This window comes from Cucurbita pepo, chromosome 19, assembly GCF_057944985.1.
Source record: "Cucurbita pepo subsp. pepo isolate OVF chromosome 19, ASM5794498v1, whole genome shotgun sequence".
Lineage (NCBI taxonomy): Eukaryota > Viridiplantae > Streptophyta > Magnoliopsida > Cucurbitales > Cucurbitaceae > Cucurbita > Cucurbita pepo.
This window is the reverse complement of record NC_141816.1, coordinates 6829695-6845851: the sequence shown is the minus strand read 5'-3', so window position 1 is coordinate 6845851 and position 16157 is coordinate 6829695.

Genomic DNA, 16157 nt, shown 5'->3' with positions numbered 1-16157 from the left:
GGGGAATGATCAGGGATAATAATTTAGAAGACAATTTCGAAGAAATGGACTGCATAAAACAGTAATAGGGTGCTTAAAATCTAACCCTAATCTGGGACGTTTGAAGTACGTGCTAAAAAAACTGAGTCATGGTCGTAGTTTTTTTAAACTTTCGTTGCGAAAGATTAGGCTTGATGATTTAGAATAGAATGTCGAAGAAACGGAGCGTAAAAAACAGTAAAAGAGTGCTTAAAATCGAAACCCTTATTAGAAAAAACTAATCTGTGACGTTTGAAGTACATGCTAAAAAAACCGAGTCACGGTCAACGTTTTTCAAAACTTTTATGGGGAATGATCAAGGATAATAATTTAGAAGACAATTTCGAAGAAATGGACTGCATAAAACAGTAATAGGGTGATTAAAATCTAACCCTAATCTGGGACGTTTGAAGTACGTGCTAAAAAAACTGAGTCACGGTCGAGGTTTTTTGAAACTTTCGTTGCGAAAGATTAGGCTTGATGATTTAGAATAGAATGTCGAAGAAACGGAGCGTAAAAAACAGTAAAAGAGTGCTTAAAATCGAAACACTTATTCGAAAACCCTAATCTGTGACGTTTGAAGTACATGCTAAAAAAACCGAGTCACGGTCAACGTTTTTCAAAACTTTTGTGGGGAATGATAAGGGATAATAATTTAGAAGACAATTTCGAAGAAATGGACTGCATAAAACATTAATAGGGTGATTAAAATCTAACCCTAATCTGGGACGTTTGAAGTACGTGCTAAAAAAACTGAGTCACGGTCGTAGTTTTTTTAAACTTTCGTTGCGAATGATTAGGCTTGCTGATTTAGAATAGAATGTCGAAGAAACGGAGCGTAAAAAACAGTAAAAGAGTGCTTAAAATCGAAACCCTTATTCGAAAACACTAATCTGTGACGTTTGAAGTACATGCTAAAAAAACCGAGTCACGGTCAACGTTTTTCAAAACTTTTGTGGGGAATGATCAGGGATAATAATTTAGAAGACAATTTCGAAGAAATGGACTGCATAAAACAGTAATAGGGTGATTAAAATCTAACCCTAATCTGGGACGTTTGAAGTACGTGCTAAAAAAACTGAGTCTTGGTCGTAGTTTTTTTAAACTTTCGTTGCGAAAGATTAGGCTTGATGATTTAGAATAGAATGTCGAAGAAACGGAGCGTAAAAAACAGTAAAAGAGTGCTTAAAATCGAAACACTTATTCGAAAACCCTAATCTGTGACGTTTGAAGTACATGCTAAAAAAACCGAGTCACGGTCAACTTTTTTCAAAACTTTTGTGGGGAATGATCAGGGATAATAATTTAGAAGACAATTTCGAAGAAATGGACTGCATAAAACAGTAATAGGGTGATTAAAATCTAACCCTAATCTGGGACGTTTGAAGTACGTGCTAAAAAAACTGAGTCACGGTCGAGGTTTTTTGAAACTTTCGTTGCGAAAGATTAGGCTTGATGATTTAGGATAGAATGTCGAAGAAACGGAGCGTAAAAAACAGTAAAAGAGTGCTTAAAATCGAAACACTTATTCGAAAACCCTAATCTGTGACGTTTGAAGTACATGCTAAAAAAACCGAGTCACGGTCAACGTTTTTCAAAACTTTTGTGGGGAATGATAAGGGATAATAATTTAGAAGACAATTTCGAAGAAATGGACTGCATAAAACATTAATAGGGTGATTAAAATCTAACCCTAATCTGGGACGTTTGAAGTACGTGCTAAAAAAACTGAGTCACGGTCGTAGTTTTTTTAAACTTTCGTTGCGAATGATTAGGCTTGCTGATTTAGAATAGAATGTCGAAGAAACGGAGCGTAAAAAACAGTAAAAGAGTGCTTAAAATCGAAACCCTTATTCGAAAACACTAATTTGTGACGTTTGAAGTACATGCTAAAAAAACCGAGTCACAGTCAACGTTTTTCAAAACTTTTGTGGGGAATGATCAAGGATAATAATTTGGAAGACAATTTCGAAGAAATGGACTGCATAAAACAGTAATAGGGTGATTAAAATCTAACCCTAATCTGGGACGTTTGAAGTACGTGCTAAAAAAACTGAGTCACGGTCGTAGTTTTTTTAAACTTTCGTTGCGAATGATTAGGCTTGCTGATTTAGAATAGAATGTCGAAGAAACGAAGCGTAAAAAACAGTAAAAGAGTGCTTAAAATCGAAACCCTTATTCGAAAACCCTAATCTGTGACGTTTGAAGTACATGCTAAAAAAACCGAGTCACGGTCAACTTTTTTCAAAACTTTTGTGGGGAATGATCAGGGATAATAATTTAGAAGACAATTTCGAAGAAATGGACTGCATAAAACAGTAATAGGGTGATTAAAATCTAACCCTAATCTGGGACGTTTGAAGTACGTGCTAAAAAAACTGAGTCACGGTCGTAGTTTTTTTAAACTTTCGTTGCGAATGATTAGGCTTGCTGATTTAGAATAGAATGTCGAAGAAACGGAGCGTAAAAAACAGTAAAAGAGTGCTTAAAATCGAAACCCTTATTCGAAAACACTAATCTGTGACGTTTGAAGTACATGCTAAAAAAACCGAGTCACGGTCAACGTTTTTCAAAACTTTTGTGGGGAATGATCAGGGATAATAATTTAGAAGACAATTTCGAAGAAATGGACTGCATAAAACAGTAATAGGGTGATTAAAATCTAACCCTAATCTGGGACGTTTGAAGTACGTGCTAAAAAAACTGAGTCACGGTCGTAGTTTTTTTAAACTTTCGTTGCGAATGATTAGGCTTGCTGATTTAGAATAGAATGTCGAAGAAACGAAGCGTAAAAAACAGTAAAAGAGTGCTTAAAATCGAAACCCTTATTCGAAAACCCTAATCTGTGACGTTTGAAGTACATGCTAAAAAAACCGAGTCACGGTCAACTTTTTTCAAAACTTTTGTGGGGAATGATCAGGGATAATAATTTAGAAGACAATTTCGAAGAAATGGACTGCATAAAACAGTAATAGGGTGATTAAAATCTAACCCTAATCTGGGACGTTTGAAGTACGTGCTAAAAAAACTGAGTCACGGTCGTAGTTTTTTTAAACTTTCGTTGCGAATGATTAGGCTTGCTGATTTAGAATAGAATGTCGAAGAAACGGAGCGTAAAAAACAGTAAAAGAGTGCTTAAAATCGAAACCCTTATTCGAAAACACTAATCTGTGACGTTTGAAGTACATGCTAAAAAAACCGAGTCACGGTCAACGTTTTTCAAAACTTTTGTGGGGAATGATCAGGGATAATAATTTAGAAGACAATTTCGAAGAAATGGACTGCATAAAACAGTAATAGGGTGATTAAAATCTAACCCTAATCTGGGACGTTTGAAGTACGTGCTAAAAAAACTGAGTCACGGTCGAGGTTTTTTGAAACTTTCGTTGCGAAAGATTAGGCTTGATGATTTAGAATAGAATGTCGAAGAAACGGAGCGTAAAAAACAGTAAAAGAGTGCTTAAAATCGAAACACTTATTCGAAAACCCTAATCTGTGACGTTTGAAGTACATGCTAAAAAAACCGAGTCACGGTCAACGTTTTTCAAAACTTTTGTGGGGAATGATAAGGGATAATAATTTAGAAGACAATTTCGAAGAAATGGACTGCATAAAACAGTAATAGGGTGATTAAAATCTAACCCTAATCTGGGACGTTTGAAGTACGTGCTAAAAAAACTGAGTCACGGTCGAGGTTTTTTGAAACTTTCGTTGCGAATGATTAGGCTTGATGATTTAGAATAGAATGTCGAAGAAACGGAGCGTAAAAAACAGTAAAAGAGTGCTTAAAATCGAAACCCTTATTCGAAAACACTAATCTGTGACGTTTGAAGTACATGCTAAAAAAACCGAGTCACGGTCAACGTTTTTCAAAACTTTTGTGGGGAATGATCAAGGATAATAATTTGGAAGACAATTTCGAAGAAATGGACTGCATAAAACAGTAATAGGGTGATTAAAATCTAACCCTAATCTTGGACGTTTGAAGTACGTGCTAAAAAAACTGAGTCACGGTCGAGGTTTTTTGAAACTTTCGTTGCGAATGATTAGGCTTGCTGATTTAGAATAGAAGGTCGAAAAAATGGAGCGTAAAAAAGTAAAAGATTGCTTAAAATCGAAACCCTTATTCGGAAACCCTAATCTGTGACGTTTGAAGTACATGCTTAAAAAACCGGTTCACGGTCAACGTTTTTCAAAACTTTTATGGGGAATGATCTGGAAAATGATTTAGAATACAATTTCGAAGAAATGGACTCCACAAAACAGTAAAAGGGTGATTAAAAACGAACCCTAATCTGGGACGTTTGAAGTACGTGCTAAAAAAACTGAGTCACGGTCGAGGTTTTTTGAAACTTTCGTTGCGAAAGATTAGGCTTGATGATTTAGAATAGAATGTCGAAGAAACGGAGCGTAAAAAACAGTAAAAGAGTGCTTAAAATCGAAACACTTATTCGAAAACCCTAATCTGTGACGTTTGAAGTACATGCTAAAAAAACCGAGTCACGGTCAACGTTTTTCAAAACTTTTGTGGGGAATGATAAGGGATAATAATTTAGAAGACAATTTCGAAGAAATGGACTGCATAAAACAGTAATAGGGTGATTAAAATCTAACCCTAATCTGGGACGTTTGAAGTACGTGCTAAAAAAACTGAGTCACGGTCGTAGTTTTTTTAAACTTTCGTTGCGAATGATTAGGCTTGCTGATTTAGAATAGAATGTCGAAGAAACGGAGCGTAAAAAACAGTAAAAGAGTGCTTAAAATCGAAACCCTTATTCGAAAACACTAATCTGTGACGTTTGAAGTACATGCTAAAAAAACCGAGTCACGGTCAACGTTTTTCAAAACTTTTGTGGGGAATGATCAGGGATAATAATTTAGAAGACAATTTCGAAGAAATGGACTGCATAAAACAGTAATAGGGTGCTTAAAATCTAACCCTAATCTGGGACGTTTGAAGTACGTGCTAAAAAAACTGAGTCATGGTCGTAGTTTTTTTAAACTTTCGTTGCGAAAGATTAGGCTTGATGATTTAGAATAGAATGTCGAAGAAACGGAGCGTAAAAAACAGTAAAAGAGTGCTTAAAATCGAAACCCTTATTAGAAAACACTAATCTGTGACGTTTGAAGTACATGCTAAAAAAACCGAGTCACGGTCAACGTTTTTCAAAACTTTTATGGGGAATGATCAAGGATAATAATTTAGAAGACAATTTCGAAGAAATGGACTGCATAAAACAGTAATAGGGTGATTAAAATCTAACCCTAATCTGGGACGTTTGAAGTACGTGCTAAAAAAACTGAGTCACGGTCGAGGTTTTTTGAAACTTTCGTTGCGAAAGATTAGGCTTGATGATTTAGAATAGAATGTCGAAGAAACGGAGCGTAAAAAACAGTAAAAGAGTGCTTAAAATCGAAACACTTATTCGAAAACCCTAATCTGTGACGTTTGAAGTACATGCTAAAAAAACCGAGTCACGGTCAACGTTTTTCAAAACTTTTGTGGGGAATGATAAGGGATAATAATTTAGAAGACAATTTCGAAGAAATGGACTGCATAAAACATTAATAGGGTGATTAAAATCTAACCCTAATCTGGGACGTTTGAAGTACGTGCTAAAAAAACTGAGTCACGGTCGTAGTTTTTTTAAACTTTCGTTGCGAATGATTAGGCTTGCTGATTTAGAATAGAATGTCGAAGAAACGGAGCGTAAAAAACAGTAAAAGAGTGCTTAAAATCGAAACCCTTATTCGAAAACACTAATCTGTGACGTTTGAAGTACATGCTAAAAAAACCGAGTCACGGTCAACGTTTTTCAAAACTTTTGTGGGGAATGATCAGGGATAATAATTTGGAAGACAATTTCGAAGAAATGGACTGCATAAAACAGTAATAGGGTGATTAAAATCTAACCCTAATCTTGGACGTTTGAAGTACGTGCTAAAAAAACTGAGTCACGGTCGAGGTTTTTTGAAACTTTCGTTGCGAATGATTAGGCTTGCTGATTTAGAATAGAAGGTCGAAAAAATGGAGCGTAAAAAAGTAAAAGATTGCTTAAAATCGAAACCCTTATTCGGAAACCCTAATCTGTGACGTTTGAAGTACATGCTTAAAAAACCGGTTCACGGTCAACGTTTTTCAAAACTTTTATGGGGAATGATCTGGAAAATGATTTAGAATACAATTTCGAAGAAATGGACTCCACAAAACAGTAAAAGGGTGATTAAAAACGAACCCTAATCTGGGACGTTTGAAGTACGTGCTAAAAAAACTGAGTCACGGTCGAGGTTTTTTGAAACTTTCGTTGCGAAAGATTAGGCTTGATGATTTAGAATAGAATGTCGAAGAAACGGAGCGTAAAAAACAGTAAAAGAGTGCTTAAAATCGAAACACTTATTCGAAAACCCTAATCTGTGACGTTTGAAGTACATGCTAAAAAAACCGAGTCACGGTCAACGTTTTTCAAAACTTTTGTGGGGAATGATAAGGGATAATAATTTAGAAGACAATTTCGAAGAAATGGACTGCATAAAACAGTAATAGGGTGATTAAAATCTAACCCTAATCTGGGACGTTTGAAGTACGTGCTAAAAAAACTGAGTCACGGTCGTAGTTTTTTTAAACTTTCGTTGCGAATGATTAGGCTTGCTGATTTAGAATAGAATGTCGAAGAAACGGAGCGTAAAAAACAGTAAAAGAGTGCTTAAAATCGAAACCCTTATTCGAAAACACTAATCTGTGACGTTTGAAGTACATGCTAAAAAAACCGAGTCACGGTCAACGTTTTTCAAAACTTTTGTGGGGAATGATCAGGGATAATAATTTAGAAGACAATTTCGAAGAAATGGACTGCATAAAACAGTAATAGGGTGATTAAAATCTAACCCTAATCTGGGACGTTTGAAGTACGTGCTAAAAAAACTGAGTCACGGTCGTAGTTTTTTTAAACTTTCGTTGCGAATGATTAGGCTTGCTGATTTAGAATAGAATGTCGAAGAAACGGAGCGTAAAAAACAGTAAAAGAGTGCTTAAAATCGAAACCCTTATTCGAAAACACTAATCTGTGACGTTTGAAGTACATGCTAAAAAAACCGAGTCACGGTCAACGTTTTTTAAAACTTTTGTGGGGAATGATCAAGGATAATAATTTGGAAGACAATTTCGAAGAAATGGACTGCATAAAACAGTAATAGGGTGATTAAAATCTAACCCTAATCTTGGACGTTTGAAGTACGTGCTAAAAAAACTGAGTCACGGTCGTAGTTTTTTTAAACTTTCGTTGCGAATGATTAGGCTTGATGATTTAGAATAGAATGTCGAAGAAACGGAGCGTAAAAAACAGTAAAAGAGTGCTTAAAATCGAAACCCTTATTCGAAAACACTAATCTGTGACGTTTGAAGTACATGCTAAAAAAACCGAGTCACAGTCAACGTTTTTCAAAACTTTTGTGGGGAATGATCAAGGATAATAATTTGGAAGACAATTTCGAAGAAATGGACTGCATAAAACAGTAATAGGGTGATTAAAATCTAACCCTAATCTTGGACGTTTGAAGTACGTGCTAAAAAAACTGAGTCACGGTCGAGGTTTTTTGAAACTTTCGTTGTGAATGATTAGGCTTGCTGATTTAGAATAGGTCGAAAAAATGGAGCGTAAAAAAGTAAAAGATTGCTTAAAATCGAAACCCTTATTCGGAAACCCTAATCTGTGACGTTTGAAGTACATGCTTAAAAAACCGGTTCACGGTCAACGTTTTTCAAAACTTTTATGGGGAATGATCTGGAAAATGATTTAGAATACAATTTCGAAGAAATGGACTCCACAAAACAGTAAAAGGGTGATTAAAAACGAACCCTAATCTGGGACGTTTGAAGTACGTGCTAAAAAAACTGAGTCACGGTCGAGGTTTTTTGAAACTTTCGTTGCGAAAGATTAGGCTTGATGATTTAGAATAGAATGTCGAAGAAACGGAGCGTAAAAAACAGTAAAAGAGTGCTTAAAATCGAAACACTTATTCGAAAACCCTAATCTGTGACGTTTGAAGTACATGCTAAAAAAACCGAGTCACGGTCAACGTTTTTCAAAACTTTTGTGGGGAATGATAAGGGATAATAATTTAGAAGACAATTTCGAAGAAATGGACTGCATAAAACAGTAATAGGGTGATTAAAATCTAACCCTAATCTGGGACGTTTGAAGTACGTGCTAAAAAAACTGAGTCATGGTCGTAGTTTTTTCAAACTTTCGTTGCGAAAGATTAGGCTTGATGATTTAGAATAGAATGTCGAAGAAACGGAGCGTAAAAAACAGTAAAAGAGTGCTTAAAATCGAAACACTTATTCGAAAACCCTAATCTGTGACGTTTGAAGTACATGCTAAAAAAACCGAGTCACGGTCAACGTTTTTCAAAACTTTTGTGGGGAATGATAAGGGATAATAATTTAGAAGACAATTTCGAAGAAATGGACTGCATAAAACATTAATAGGGTGATTAAAATCTAACCCTAATCTGGGACGTTTGAAGTACGTGCTAAAAAAACTGAGTCACGGTCGTAGTTTTTTTAAACATTCGTTGCGAATGATTAGGCTTGCTGATTTAGAATAGAATGTCGAAGAAACGGAGCGTAAAAAATAGTAAAAGAGTGCTTAAAATCGAAACCCTTATTCGAAAACACTAATCTGTGACGTTTGAAGTACATGCTAAAAAAACCGAGTCACAGTCAACGTTTTTCAAAACTTTTGTGGGGAATGATCAAGGATAATAATTTGGAAGACAATTTCGAAGAAATGGACTGCATAAAACAGTAATAGGGTGATTAAAATCTAACCCTAATCTGGGACGTTTGAAGTACGTGCTAAAAAAACTGAGTCACGGTCGTAGTTTTTTTAAACTTTCGTTGCGAATGATTAGGCTTGCTGATTTAGAATAGAATGTCGAAGAAACGGAGCGTAAAAAACAGTAAAAGAGTGCTTAAAATCGAAACCCTTATTCGAAAACCCTAATCTGTGACGTTTGAAGTACATGCTAAAAAAACCGAGTCACGGTCAACTTTTTTCAAAACTTTTGTGGGGAATGATCAGGGATAATAATTTAGAAGACAATTTCGAAGAAATGGACTGCATAAAACAGTAATAGGGTGATTAAAATCTAACCCTAATCTGGGACGTTTGAAGTACGTGCTAAAAAAACTGAGTCACGGTCGTAGTTTTTTTAAACTTTCGTTGCGAATGATTAGGCTTGCTGATTTAGAATAGAATGTCGAAGAAACGGAGCGTAAAAAACAGTAAAAGAGTGCTTAAAATCGAAACCCTTATTCGAAAACACTAATCTGTGACGTTTGAAGTACATGCTAAAAAAACCGAGTCACGGTCAACGTTTTTCAAAACTTTTGTGGGGAATGATCAGGGATAATAATTTAGAAGACAATTTCGAAGAAATGGACTGCATAAAACAGTAATAGGGTGATTAAAATCTAACCCTAATCTGGGACGTTTGAAGTACGTGCTAAAAAAACTGAGTCACGGTCGAGGTTTTTTGAAACTTTCGTTGCGAAAGATTAGGCTTGATGATTTAGAATAGAATGTCGAAGAAACGGAGCGTAAAAAACAGTAAAAGAGTGCTTAAAATCGAAACACTTATTCGAAAACCCTAATCTGTGACGTTTGAAGTACATGCTAAAAAAACCGAGTCACGGTCAACGTTTTTCAAAACTTTTGTGGGGAATGATAAGGGATAATAATTTAGAAGACAATTTCGAAGAAATGGACTGCATAAAACAGTAATAGGGTGATTAAAATCTAACCCTAATCTGGGACGTTTGAAGTACGTGCTAAAAAAACTGAGTCACGGTCGAGGTTTTTTGAAACTTTCGTTGCGAATGATTAGGCTTGATGATTTAGAATAGAATGTCGAAGAAACGGAGCGTAAAAAACAGTAAAAGAGTGCTTAAAATCGAAACCCTTATTCGAAAACACTAATCTGTGACGTTTGAAGTACATGCTAAAAAAACCGAGTCACGGTCAACGTTTTTCAAAACTTTTGTGGGGAATGATCAAGGATAATAATTTGGAAGACAATTTCGAAGAAATGGACTGCATAAAACAGTAATAGGGTGATTAAAATCTAACCCTAATCTTGGACGTTTGAAGTACGTGCTAAAAAAACTGAGTCACGGTCGAGGTTTTTTGAAACTTTCGTTGCGAATGATTAGGCTTGCTGATTTAGAATAGAAGGTCGAAAAAATGGAGCGTAAAAAAGTAAAAGATTGCTTAAAATCGAAACCCTTATTCGGAAACCCTAATCTGTGACGTTTGAAGTACATGCTTAAAAAACCGGTTCACGGTCAACGTTTTTCAAAACTTTTATGGGGAATGATCTGGAAAATGATTTAGAATACAATTTCGAAGAAATGGACTCCACAAAACAGTAAAAGGGTGATTAAAAACGAACCCTAATCTGGGACGTTTGAAGTACGTGCTAAAAAAACTGAGTCACGGTCGAGGTTTTTTGAAACTTTCGTTGCGAAAGATTAGGCTTGATGATTTAGAATAGAATGTCGAAGAAACGGAGCGTAAAAAACAGTAAAAGAGTGCTTAAAATCGAAACACTTATTCGAAAACCCTAATCTGTGACGTTTGAAGTACATGCTAAAAAAACCGAGTCACGGTCAACGTTTTTCAAATCTTTTGTGGGGAATGATAAGGGATAATAATTTAGAAGACAATTTCGAAGAAATGGACTGCATAAAACAGTAATAGGGTGATTAAAATCTAACCCTAATCTGGGACGTTTGAAGTACGTGCTAAAAAAACTGAGTCACGGTCGTAGTTTTTTTAAACTTTCGTTGCGAATGATTAGGCTTGCTGATTTAGAATAGAATGTCGAAGAAACGGAGCGTAAAAAACAGTAAAAGAGTGCTTAAAATCGAAACCCTTATTCGAAAACACTAATCTGTGACGTTTGAAGTACATGCTAAAAAAACCGAGTCACGGTCAACGTTTTTCAAAACTTTTGTGGGGAATGATCAGGGATAATAATTTAGAAGACAATTTCGAAGAAATGGACTGCATAAAACAGTAATAGGGTGCTTAAAATCTAACCCTAATCTGGGACGTTTGAAGTACGTGCTAAAAAAACTGAGTCACGGTCGAGGTTTTTTGAAACTTTCGTTGCGAAAGATTAGGCTTGATGATTTAGAATAGAATGTCGAAGAAACGGAGCGTAAAAAACAGTAAAAGAGTGCTTAAAATCGAAACACTTATTCGAAAACCCTAATCTGTGACGTTTGAAGTACATGCTAAAAAAACCGAGTCACGGTCAACGTTTTTCAAAACTTTTGTGGGGAATGATAAGGGATAATAATTTAGAAGACAATTTCGAAGAAATGGACTGCATAAAACAGTAATAGGGTGATTAAAATCTAACCCTAATCTGGGACGTTTGAAGTACGTGCTAAAAAAACTGAGTCACGGTCGAGGTTTTTTGAAACTTTCGTTGCGAATGATTAGGCTTGATGATTTAGAATAGAATGTCGAAGAAACGGAGCGTAAAAAACAGTAAAAGAGTGCTTAAAATCGAAACCCTTATTAGAAAACACTAATCTGTGACGTTTGAAGTACATGCTAAAAAAACCGAGTCACGGTCAACGTTTTTCAAAACTTTTATGGGGAATGATCAAGGATAATAATTTAGAAGACAATTTCGAAGAAATGGACTGCATAAAACAGTAATAGGGTGATTAAAATCTAACCCTAAACTGGGACGTTTGAAGTACGTGCTAAAAAAACTGAGTCACGGTCGAGGTTTTTTGAAACTTTCGTTGCGAAAGATTAGGCTTGATGATTTAGAATAGAATGTCGAAGAAACGGAGCGTAAAAAACAGTAAAAGAGTGCTTAAAATCGAAACACTTATTCGAAAACCCTAATCTGTGACGTTTGAAGTACATGCTAAAAAAACCGAGTCACGGTCAACGTTTTTCAAAACTTTTGTGGGGAATGATAAGGGATAATAATTTAGAAGACAATTTCGAAGAAATGGACTGCATAAAACATTAATAGGGTGATTAAAATCTAACCCTAATCTGGGACGTTTGAAGTACGTGCTAAAAAAACTGAGTCACGGTCGTAGTTTTTTTAAACTTTCGTTGCGAATGATTAGGCTTGCTGATTTAGAATAGAATGTCGAAGAAACGGAGCGTAAAAAACAGTAAAAGAGTGCTTAAAATCGAAACCCTTATTCGAAAACACTAATCTGTGACGTTTGAAGTACATGCTAAAAAAACCGAGTCACGGTCAACGTTTTTCAAAACTTTTGTGGGGAATGATCAGGGATAATAATTAGGAAGACAATTTCGAAGAAATGGACTGCATAAAACAGTAATAGGGTGATTAAAATCTAACCCTAATCTGGGACGTTTGAAGTACGTGCTAAAAAAACTGAGTCTTGGTCGTAGTTTTTTTAAACTTTCGTTGCGAAAGATTAGGCTTGATGATTTAGAATAGAATGTCGAAGAAACGGAGCGTAAAAAACAGTAAAAGAGTGCTTAAAATCGAAACACTTATTCGAAAACCCTAATCTGTGACGTTTGAAGTACATGCTAAAAAAACCGAGTCACGGTCAACTTTTTTCAAAACTTTTGTGGGGAATGATCAGGGATAATAATTTAGAAGACAATTTCGAAGAAATGGACTGCATAAAACAGTAATAGGGTGATTAAAATCTAACCCTAATCTGGGACGTTTGAAGTACGTGCTAAAAAAACTGAGTCACGGTCATAGTTTTTTTAAACTTTCGTTGCGAATGATTAGGCTTGCTGATTTAGAATAGAATGTCGAAGAAACGGAGCGTAAAAAACAGTAAAAGAGTGCTTAAAATCGAAACCCTTATTCGAAAACACTAATCTGTGACGTTTGAAGTACATGCTAAAAAAACCGAGTCACGGTCAACGTTTTTCAAAACTTTTGTGGGGAATGATCAGGGATAATAATTTAGAAGACAATTTCGAAGAAATGGACTGCATAAAACAGTAATAGGGTGATTAAAATATAACCCTAATCTGGGACGTTTGAAGTACGTGCTAAAAAAACTGAGTCATGGTCGTAGTTTTTTTAAACTTTCGTTGCGAAAGATTAGGCTTGATGATTTAGAATAGAATGTCGAAGAAACGGAGCGTAAAAAACAGTAAAAGAGTGCTTAAAATCGAAACACTTATTCGAAAACCCTAATCTGTGACGTTTGAAGTACATGCTAAAAAAACCGAGTCACGGTCAACTTTTTTCAAAACTTTTGTGGGGAATGATCAGGGATAATAATTTAGAAGACAATTTCGAAGAAATGGACTGCATAAAACAGTAATAGGGTGATTAAAATCTAACCCTAATCTGGGACGTTTGAAGTACGTGCTAAAAAAACTGAGTCACGGTCGAGGTTTTTTGAAACTTTCGTTGCGAAAGATTAGGCTTGATGATTTAGAATAGAATGTCGAAGAAACGGAGCGTAAAAAACAGTAAAAGAGTGCTTAAAATCGAAACACTTATTCGAAAACCCTAATCTGTGACGTTTGAAGTACATGCTAAAAAAACCGAGTCACGGTCAACGTTTTTCAAAACTTTTGTGGGGAATGATAAGGGATAATAATTTAGAAGACAATTTCGAAGAAATGGACTGCATAAAACATTAATAGGGTGATTAAAATCTAACCCTAATCTGGGACGTTTGAAGTACGTGCTAAAAAAACTGAGTCACGGTCGTAGTTTTTTTAAACTTTCGTTGCGAATGATTAGGCTTGCTGATTTAGAATAGAATGTCGAAGAAACGGAGCGTAAAAAACAGTAAAAGAGTGCTTAAAATCGAAACCCTTATTCGAAAACACTAATCTGTGACGTTTGAAGTACATGCTAAAAAAACCGAGTCACAGTCAACGTTTTTCAAAACTTTTGTGGGGAATGATCAAGGATAATAATTTGGAAGACAATTTCGAAGAAATGGACTGCATAAAACAGTAATAGGGTGATTAAAATCTAACCCTAATCTGGGACGTTTGAAGTACGTGCTAAAAAAACTGAGTCACGGTCGTAGTTTTTTTAAACTTTCGTTGCGAATGATTAGGCTTGCTGATTTAGAATAGAATGTCGAAGAAACGAAGCGTAAAAAACAGTAAAAGAGTGCTTAAAATCGAAACCCTTATTCGAAAACCCTAATCTGTGACGTTTGAAGTACATGCTAAAAAAACCGAGTCACGGTCAACTTTTTTCAAAACTTTTGTGGGGAATGATCAGGGATAATAATTTAGAAGACAATTTCGAAGAAATGGACTGCATAAAACAGTAATAGGGTGATTAAAATCTAACCCTAATCTGGGACGTTTGAAGTACGTGCTAAAAAAACTGAGTCACGGTCGTAGTTTTTTTAAACTTTCGTTGCGAATGATTAGGCTTGCTGATTTAGAATAGAATGTCGAAGAAACGGAGCGTAAAAAACAGTAAAAGAGTGCTTAAAATCGAAACCCTTATTCGAAAACACTAATCTGTGACGTTTGAAGTACATGCTAAAAAAACCGAGTCACGGTCAACGTTTTTCAAAACTTTTGTGGGGAATGATCAGGGATAATAATTTAGAAGACAATTTCGAAGAAATGGACTGCATAAAACAGTAATAGGGTGATTAAAATCTAACCCTAATCTGGGACGTTTGAAGTACGTGCTAAAAAAACTGAGTCACGGTCGAGGTTTTTTGAAACTTTCGTTGCGAAAGATTAGGCTTGATGATTTAGAATAGAATGTCGAAGAAACGGAGCGTAAAAAACAGTAAAAGAGTGCTTAAAATCGAAACACTTATTCGAAAACCCTAATCTGTGACGTTTGAAGTACATGCTAAAAAAACCGAGTCACGGTCAACGTTTTTCAAAACTTTTGTGGGGAATGATAAGGGATAATAATTTAGAAGACAATTTCGAAGAAATGGACTGCATAAAACAGTAATAGGGTGATTAAAATCTAACCCTAATCTGGGACGTTTGAAGTACGTGCTAAAAAAACTGAGTCACGGTCGAGGTTTTTTGAAACTTTCGTTGCGAATGATTAGGCTTGATGATTTAGAATAGAATGTCGAAGAAACGGAGCGTAAAAAACAGTAAAAGAGTGCTTAAAATCGAAACCCTTATTCGAAAACACTAATCTGTGACGTTTGAAGTACATGCTAAAAAAACCGAGTCACGGTCAACGTTTTTCAAAACTTTTGTGGGGAATGATCAGGGATAATAATTTAGAAGACAATTTCGAAGAAATGGACTGCATAAAACAGTAATAGGGTGATTAAAATATAACCCTAATCTGGGACGTTTGAAGTACGTGCTTAAAAAACTGAGTCATGGTCGTAGTTTTTTTAAACTTTCGTTGCGAAAGATTAGGCTTGATGATTTAGAATAGAATGTCGAAGAAACGGAGCGTAAAAAACAGTAAAAGAGTGCTTAAAATCGAAACACTTATTCGAAAACCCTAATCTGTGACGTTTGAAGTACATGCTAAAAAAACCGAGTCACGGTCAACTTTTTTCAAAACTTTTGTGGGGAATGATCAGGGATAATAATTTAGAAGACAATTTCGAAGAAATGGACTGCATAAAACAGTAATAGGGTGATTAAAATCTAACCCTAATCTGGGACGTTTGAAGTACGTGCTAAAAAAACTGAGTCACGGTCGAGGTTTTTTGAAACTTTCGTTGCGAAAGATTAGGCTTGATGATTTAGAATAGAATGTCGAAGAAACGGAGCGTAAAAAACAGTAAAAGAGTGCTTAAAATCGAAACACTTATTCGAAAACCCTAATCTGTGACGTTTGAAGTACATGCTAAAAAAACCGAGTCACGGTCAACGTTTTTCAAAACTTTTGTGGGGAATGATAAGGGATAATAATTTAGAAGACAATTTCGAAGAAATGGACTGCATAAAACATTAATAGGGTGATTAAAATCTAACCCTAATCTGGGACGTTTGAAGTACGTGCTAAAAAAACTGAGTCACGGTCGTAGTTTTTTTAAACTTTCGTTGCGAATGATTAGGCTTGCTGATTTAGAATAGAATGTCGAAGAAACGGAGCGTAAAAAACAGTAAAAGAGTGCTTAAAATCGAAACCCTTAT